Source organism: Tupaia chinensis, unplaced genomic scaffold, assembly GCF_000334495.1.
Source record: "Tupaia chinensis unplaced genomic scaffold, TupChi_1.0 Scaffold147185_1, whole genome shotgun sequence".
Lineage (NCBI taxonomy): Eukaryota > Metazoa > Chordata > Mammalia > Scandentia > Tupaiidae > Tupaia > Tupaia belangeri.
The window spans coordinates 1,766,820-1,775,973 of record NW_006207036.1 but is presented as its reverse complement, the minus strand read 5'-3'; the positions used below and the strand labels follow the sequence as shown (position 1 = coordinate 1,775,973).

Below are 9,154 nucleotides of genomic sequence, written 5' to 3'. Positions count from 1 at the left end.
TTTCCCTTTTGGTTAATTTAGCTAAGAAAATTCTTTGGCCATTTCTCTTTCTCACCCTGACTTCTCCTCCCTGTACAATCTTTTCTTTTCATTGTTTCATTCTCAGTCAGAATTTATGAGAACATGAACCATGTTACAGTTTTACCTGGATTGGTTTTATTAGGATATTTAATTGACTTTAACAAAACAAACCCTAAAACCAAAATTTTAGAGACCTTCCTTCTCCCCATGAAATATCTCATATTCTTACTGCATACCATGTCAGTCAGCTATTGCCATAACAAATCACCTCCACATTCAGTGGCATATTTAAGTACATCATCATCTCCTTACATTTGCCAGTTGGCTGGTGTGTCTCTACACACGTGCCCATTCTTCCAAGGCAAGTGGATTACCCAGGTCATATTCTTCTTTAGGAGAATGCAGAAGTCCAAGAGGGCAAGCCCAACCATGCAAGTTCATTTCACGTCTGCTTATACGCTATTTGCTAACATGCCTTTTTACAAAGCCTATCATAGATGCCACAAGGAAATATATTGTATCTCTAATGGGAGGAACTGAAAAGTGACAAAGTTGTATGGATACAGGAATGGAAGAATTAGGAGTCTATCCTAGGTATCTTTTTTGTGCTCTCTCCATGTTTTCATTTTACTCTGTAGTCAGTTATATGTATGTAAGTATATTGTGGTCCACCACTTTAACTTGATGTGAGTTGAAGATAGTTTCTATAGATTACATACACTTCTCTTAAAAAATCTGCAGTTTGCTTATCACAAGATATGCTTTTGAGTCTATTTGCATCAAAATCATTTGAGTGCTTATTAAATATGCAGAATACCTATAGTCACTGTCTCTGGGATTAATAATGGATTAAAACTCTGCAGGTTTGGGGATCTTCTTTATTTATAACTCATTAAGTCATTCTTATGCACATAAAAGTTAAAGAACCACTTCTTCAGTGGAAGGACATTAACATCTTTTTCATTTTTTACTATATAATAACCATCCACGTTTGTACAAATGAGTGGTTTCCTTGGTAGTCAATTATCTTTCCTTGGCCCACTATTGAATAATATATGGTTGAGAAAATTAAGACCTTATGTAAAGAATGACATTTGGAATATCTGTTAGTGCTATTACAAACAGGCTTGGAACATTTAAAAAATATTTCATGTTTAGTAAACTAAGACATTGAATTAGATAAAGAATTTCTATAGAAATTTTAAGTCTTTAATATGTAACATTGGGTATTACATAATTCAGTCAAGATTCTAGTGATAGTTACTAGTAATTTTCTGAATGATACTAGAAAATTTGATAGATCTAAAGATGATTTTCTTTTTCTCATATTTCATTCCTATAGATTTGGCAATTTGATTCTTTCATTCAGTTATCCTGATACTTCTTGGCATTTTATATGACTTTGTGTATGTTCTTTAAATTATTATTATTATTTTTTAATTTATTTCTTCCATGAGATGGGGAGAAACAGAGAGGCAAGTTCTTCATACCACAATGCATCACAGCCTCACCAGCCCAGGTCATGGATACATGCATTTGGTGTGCTCAGAGAGGGGCCAGGACGTGAACATAGGATCTTTCCCGTGTCAGTCCATTTGTGTACTGCTGTGCCATCACCCGCCCCTGCTTATATATCTTGTCATATATTGTGCCATGTCCTGTGAGGTGGGGCGGTGGAACCCCCGAATGGGAGCAGTGTTGGCTTGGAAAAAAACAGACACGCAAGTAGAGAAAAGCGGAGACTGGGCAGACCGGGTGTCTCTGATGGAGGTTGTCATGGCACTGAGCTGTTTCCAGGTTTATTCTTTCATAGGGCAATGGGAGAAGGAAGGTGTTTTTCTATTATTGACTGCGTCTGTGGAACATCTTGCGGTTCTAAACAAGCCTTCCCTGGTCTGCACTGGGAAGTTTACTTTAACTCCTTAAAGTTCTTAAGGTTTCCTTTAACCTCTGCTGGCTGTGCAGCATGGGTCCAGGAGAGCAGGTCTGTGCCTTCGCTTGTCTTTAAAGATCACTATTGTTTAGGTCAGATTTGGCCACTCCCTACAGTATCATATTATTACAGAGTCTTATTATGTCAGCTCTTTAATAAGATTGTTATAGAAATGAAAGTTCTTTTAACAGCATAGCAGACATTACCAACAAGTATCTAATATATGGGCATGCAAACTCACATACCTGGGAGATTTTCTTTTCTGAATAGCTTTTTGCCTAGCTGAATAATTTATTTTCCAGCCTCTCTAGTTAGGAATGGCTACACAACTTTGTTCTGGCTTCTCCTTAAGTAAAGTCTACTGATAAGTGTATTAAAAAGGCAGTTTTTATTCAAAGCAGATACTTTGGTCCTTTACCATTCCATTATCCTACCTAGAACTTAGGACACTGGAGGAAGAGACCATGGAATAAGACATATTATATGTGACACATAAAAATTTTGGAGTGGTAGAAGAAAGAAAGAGCTTGGATCCTTTGTTTGTGTCATGTTGGGTGTCCTTATCAGGTTTCCACTGCCCACTGCCAGTCTTCTTAGTGTTAGGAAAAAAGGCACTCTAGAATGTTGAAGCCGCTAGTTGGATGAAGTATGGCTTCTGATACATATGGTTGCAATAAAAAATGTTCAGATTGCATTATCTCAAACATTATAAGTTGCTTTTTTTCCTCCTTTTCATTTTGTGATTTTTTTTTTTTGAGGACCTTTGGCTTCTGAATGTATCTATGTTATGCTTATTTAAATTGTCAAGCGTGTTTTGAAATGCTTATTTTTCAATCTGACATCAACAAATCTGATCCATGCAGAACATATTCAAAATTCATTTTGAAATGATTTCAAATTTGAAGTTGCAAGACTAGTACAAAAACTTCCATAACTTAATTTTCTTTTTTTTTTCTGAGATTTTTGAGAGTAAGTTGCAGTCCTATTTATTTCCTAAGATATTTTCTTACTGTGTTGTAATTACCAAATTCAGTAATTTAATATTGATGGAATATCATTGCTTATTAGCCCATACTCATATTTATCCAGCTATCCGAGCAATATCATGGATAGCATTTACTATGAGGTGTAGCTGGACTTTCCATGTTACATTTGGTTGCCAGACTCTTAATGTAGAAACTCACTGTTTTTCTTTCATGATATGGACACTTTTCCAGATAATAGAGCAGTTATTTTGCACAGTGCCTCTCAGTTTGGGTTTGTCTGATGCTTCCTTAATTTTCACTTGGCAGGTTCTAGTTTTTCAGGAGGCACACAGTGTTATTTTATCCCATTATTGTCAATTATTGTTTTGATCTCTTGGTTAAGGAGTTACCGGTCAAGTTTTTTAATATGAAGCTATTTTTTTGTCCTCATAATTTGTAGGAAGAGCATCTGAAACTATCTGAATATTCTAGTACTCATAAGCTTTCATGTCATAGTTTTAATATCTGTTGAAGATTCTTGACTGAATTATTATTGAATAAAATGTAAGACATTTTTAAGAAAGATTTTAGCAATTCCAGATTTATTCTAGTGACTAGGCTTGTTTTTCCTGTCATATTCATTATGCTTTCTTTATTTCGTGGTGCTGTTTAATAGTTTTGGTTTTTAATTATGGAAGATCAAGAACATTTGATAGTAGAATCCTATCCCTCTATCTCTTTTTCTGTCTGATAGAGATAATAGATTAAACCGAGGGTGTAAGCATAACTGAAGCAAATGAGGAGAAACGATCGACTCGGTTGATGATCTTTTATGATAGTTGACTTGGAGAATGAGCTGGTCTTTTCTTCTTGAATCAATTTGAGGATACCCATAATGAAATTAACCCATCTAGTGTATGGCCTGCCAAAAGCGTGGATTTTCCAAACATCCCAGGTGCTCAGGTGTTATCCTTGGGCTTAACCATCGTGTAGATCACTTTTCTCTTCTCTCTTTTTTTTTTCTTTCCTTCTCTCTCTCTCTTTCTTTCTTTTTTAATAGTTTTTGCCATAAGGGCATAGGCATACTGCAGTCCCTTTTTCTCCCTTGTCCACTCAGGGTTCTGGGCATATATGCACATGCACCTGGCATGATCTTCAAGCTGCCAGGTCTGAGACTCATACTTTGGCCATGTGGGACTCCAGCACCTTAGCCTCCATGCCACCTGGTTGCCCCCAGTCACTTCTTTTCTTGTTGGGAGGCATAAATGATGGGGTGACGGATGGGCAGAAACTTAGTTCAGCGAGACTCCTTGGGGAGTAATGTATAAGTTCTCCTCTGAAAACACGAAAATGGAACCAGGGTTCTCCACAGTATGATTCATTCTTTTTAAAAGGTGAAGCATTTTCAGTCTTCCTTAAGTTTTATTATTATTATTATTATTATTTGGTTCAAGTACCTTTTAATTTCCACTTAAAGGTCATTTTCTTCTCCTTATGGATTTTCAAAGTATAATGTTTTTTCCCCCCTTTACTCTAGCACCAACAGACGTTTTTGAATCAACTGAGAGAAATTACTGGGATTAATGACACCCAGATACTACAGCAAGCCTTGAAGGTATGGCCTCTGTTTATAAAACATCTCTACTGCATGGCATATTTAAAAATCAATTCTTTAGTTATATTATGTGGTAATATAGATATAGGAATGAATGTTTATAGAGTGTTGCTTAGCATATGACAGTTTTGAGCTTATTAGTTTTTATAAAATTTTTTTTCATAGGGCATGCACACTTTTCTGGAGAGGGGGGGGGAGGGAGGGAGGAAGGGAGGGGGAAGGAGAGAGAGAGGGAAAGTGAGAAATTACCTCCTGAGGAGATGGCCACACAGCAATCCCTTCCCCTTCTGGGATTTTGGGCATGCATACTCATGTGCATACCTGTGAGATTTTTCAAGCTTTTAAATCTTTAGTATGTACAGTAAAGTGCAGTGCATCAGTTTGATTTTGTCTAAATGTACCTTGTTTCCACATAGACTTCCAGGTGAGTTAAGTCAGATGGATATTTACATTGAAAAGATCAAATGAATAAAAGATACTCAAGAAGTAGAATTCTATTTTAAGCTCATGTATATTGCTACTAAAGGCCGAATACAATTTTTGCCACTGTAATCATATACAAAACTCCAGTTCTTCGGACCTTGCTCTGTTAGAAAAAGTTAATATAACTACAGATTTCAGACCATAAAGATTCTTCATTTGTTGGACCAGCAGTTAGCGTAATGGCTATGTCGTCAAACTCGACTCCCATGTAGTTGACTGTGGTTCACGTCCTGGACCCGGTGGCTTAAAACTCACGCCGGGTGCGTGTGCGTGCGTGCCCAAGATCCCAAGAGGAGAGTGGAGGAGAGGGGATTGCAGCGTGACCATCCCCCTAGGGGGTGATTTCTCGCTTTCTGTCTCTCTCTCTCTGTCTGCCTGTCTGGCGAGCACATGCGCCCTATAGCGAAAACCTCTCCAACAAAATGATTCTTCATTTGTTTTTAGAAATGATTTATCATTTAGATGATTATAATCTAAACTGTCACAATAACTAGCACTTATTAAACACTTAATAGTACCAAACACTTTTTTTTTTTAAAGAGAGTTTTTCTATAGGGTGCATGCACTTGCCAGAGAGACAGGGAAAGGCAGACAGAAAGCAAGAAATCACCTCCCACCCCAGAGTGGGTGGCTTCTCTTGGGATTTTGGGCATGCATGTACATGCGCCCCATGTGTGTTAAGCCTCTGGATCTGGGACTCACACTATGGTTGACTATGGGGGAGTCCAGTGATGTAACCATTATGTCATCTGCTGGTCTCATCAAACACTATTTTAAGTACATAATATGGGCCTACTCCTTCTCATAATAATTCTGTAAGTATTTTTTCAATTCCCCTTTTGAAGATGAGGGAACAGAGAGGTTAAAGTACCAAGCCCAAGATCACATATATGGCCAAGCTTGAAGTGGACACCCATGCCGTCTTTTCTCAGGGTGCCATACATAGTTTCCGCTTCTTTTACTAGAAGCTTTGCTGCTTCTTATTTCTCCGTCAGGAAAATTAAGAGATAGTACTGTTTCGAGCAGTAATATAGGACTCAGGAAGCCACTGTAAGTATTTGGGGAGGAGGCAGAAGTGCTGCCCCTCAGTTTTTATAATTATGACATTTAGATGATTGCCAGTTCTTTCTTTATTCCGATAAATGTCATGAGTAAATTATTCTATGTCTATTTTTAGAAAGTGCCTTTCCCGTTATGTATCACTGAGTTTGAGACTACAGCCTATCATCACCTTGCCAGGATAAATTTAGCAAATTCATTTTTGTTTTTTTTAAATTTAGGAAACATATAGTTCAAATTCAGGCTTGTTCCATATTTCCTTTGATGTAAGTTGTATGAGCATAGGTTTTTGTTTGCTTTTCTTCGAACTTTGGTTTCAGTTAGTACTAGTTGGGGAAGACAGTCTATATTTAAACATTAATTGTTGTACATTATTAATTTGTAGGATGTTTAATAGTGAGTTGACTCTCCTTATGATACACCAATAAAGAGTTTGCAGAATGCAATCTGATTTCAGCAGTTGTTTCTCTTTTTTTGAGAGGTTTTTGCTATAGGGTGCGTGCGCTCGCTAGAAAGACAGACAGAGAGATAGAAAGCGAGAAGTTATCCCCTAGCGGGGATGGCCACACTGCAATCCCTTTTCCTCCATTCTCCTCTAGGGATCTTGGGCACACACGCACATGTGCCCGGTGTGAGTTTAAACTACTGGGACTCAAACCATGGTCGGCTGCGTGGGAGTTCAGCGACATAGCCATTTTGCCAACTGCTGGTTCCTTATTTCAGCAGTTTTAAGAGTCTATTTTTAGTCATGCAAAGTAAATGACCTTCAAGTTGTGTAAATTCTTGCTGTATTTAGGTGTTTTTTTTTTTTTGTTTTTTTTTTTTTGTATATGAGGTAGCACAGGTTGATCATTTCTGATCTGAAAATCTGTACTATTTCAAAACCTGGAACTTTTGGGTCCTGACATAATGCCACAAGTTGAAAATTCCATACTTGATCTCATATGAAAGGGTCATGGTCAAGATGCTGTAATACAAGAATATTCTATAAAACTACCTTCAGGTTATGTTTAAGGTATATATGGAATATAATATATTTCATGCTTAGCCTTTTGTTCTATCTCCCAAGTAATCTCATTATGTATATGCAAATATTACAAAATCTGGAAAAATTGTTAGCACTTCTGGTCCCAAACATTTCTGATAGGGGGTATTTAACCCCTATATGAAAAACAGCATATTTTTTGTTATACAGTAAGTGCTCAATTAGTGTTCGTCATTGTTATTGCAATTTACTTTATGCTTAGCTTACATTTCCAACAATAGAGTTAGAGCATGTTATAGCCATATTTTGGATGAGTCATTTAAAAATCTTGTAATGCTTGTGGGAGAGAACATTTCAAGCTATGTTGGTTTACAAACTGCACTCTTCTGCACTCTTCTCTTTCCTCATTGCTAGAATTGGAATCGAGGTGGATTTTAGGAACTTGTTTCTTCTAATTCTGTAGGCCTTGAATTTTGAAATCATCCTGATCCTTTTTCTCTTAGGTCCCCACATTTAATATAACAAACGATGTTGGGCCCTCTGCTTCTGTAGTCTATCTCCAGTGCGCAGTCCAGTAAACCTTTTGTCTCTCCTATCCAGCCTCCTCCACTGGCTTCCTGTCGTACTTATCATATGTATGAGGAAGTTATTGGTGCCTGCAGAGCCTTCCAGGCTTTGGCTTTCTGTTGCAAAGATAACTTCATGATTAACATCTGGGTGTCCTACATTGTTTCAATGAGCTGTCTTAGAGCTAGTGTTATGTTTTATTTATTGTTAAACTTACAGAGAATATAAAGATAAACTAGACAGATCTCATAATTTTGCTGTTTAAAAATTCTCACTTATTCTAACATCTGCTTTCTTATAAATAAACATTAGAATCATTTTGTCTAGATATAGTCTTGATGAGAACTATGTAAAATTGGTATATTTAATTTGGGTTAGATTGTCATCTTGAATATTGAGCACTTTTGTCTAGGAGTTCTGTATCCATATTGTCAATCTTGAGCTCATTTTGCTATTTTCTTACTATTATACAAGTCCTTGATACTTTGTTTTTTAAAAAAGCATTCCTCTTGGTATATATCCAATATCCAAATTAAAAAGAATATCTTTTATTGTCAATATTGGCAGAAGTTCTATTTTAAATATTCATTTTGGACTCTCATACGGGAATTTCCAGAAATTATTTTTATTTTATTCATTTGTTTAAAACTATGTCTGTGATTATCTTTTGTTAAGCAGATATGAAAATAGTAGAAAACTAAGAAATTAGAAAACTACGGAATTGAAAACTAAGATATCAGATAATTGATTTTTATATTAGTAATTTTAATTAGGAATGGAGTTACAATTGATGATGTATACTTCTTATATGATAAATTTACACTGTAAAATTAAAATCACATATGGAATAATTTCAAATCTATGATTTTTGCTGTAAAATTTTAGTTATTCTCGTGAAAATTGCATACGTTTTTTGAGAGTATGAATAGACTTACTCCAAAGCATTTGATGTCCTGTCCTGATATTTGAAGGATAGTAATGGAAACTTGGAATTAGCGGTGGCTTTCCTGACTGCGAAGAATGCGAAGACCCCTCAGCAGGAGGAGACGACCTACTACCAAACAGCTCTTCCTGGCAATGACAGATACATCAGTGTGGGAAGCCAAGCAGACACAAGTAAGTCTTCTTTTATTTCTTAATATTTTAGTAGAACTATACTGAAAAAACTTACTTGCTTAAATAGGTCAAGAACAAAAAAATAATTACTTAGTTCTTTTTAGAGTAGTTGAAAGGAAGCATACATTTTTATTAGTTACATTATATGTTTTCCAGATTAGAAGTAAAAGATTTGATTTCAGTTATATATCCTTTCATATTATTTGGTGTATAGTATTTGCTGTTTCAAAATAAGTGATAGTTTAAAGTACCATATTCATAATAAGAGAAAATATTTCTAAAATTTCTGAAATGGACACAATCATCTGTTTTGTGGGTTTTAAGTATTCGTAGAGATCTTAGTATTACTTTTGAAGGTAAAGTATTTTTAATTATTGGTAGATTTATCATTTAACAAAATTTTCCTTTAT

At 35.9% G+C, this 9,154-nt stretch overlaps 1 protein-coding gene across 8 annotated transcripts in view; it reads left to right on the top strand.

Annotated features, from left to right (window-relative positions):
- Positions 1-9,154, top strand: part of USP25 (ubiquitin specific peptidase 25) — a 154,706-nt gene that overhangs the window by 15,687 nt on the left and 129,865 nt on the right. For 6 of the 8 annotated variants that reach the window (XM_014584577.2, XM_027768684.1, XM_027768689.1 and 3 more), the window contains 2 exons: positions 4,457-4,534; positions 8,600-8,744. The gene's annotated coding sequence lies outside the window, so the exon portion shown is untranslated. Of the gene's footprint in view, positions 1-4,456; positions 4,535-8,599; positions 8,745-9,154 lie in introns of those variants that run through there. The other 2 variants (XM_027768690.1, XM_027768688.1) reach the window with 1 other exon arrangement.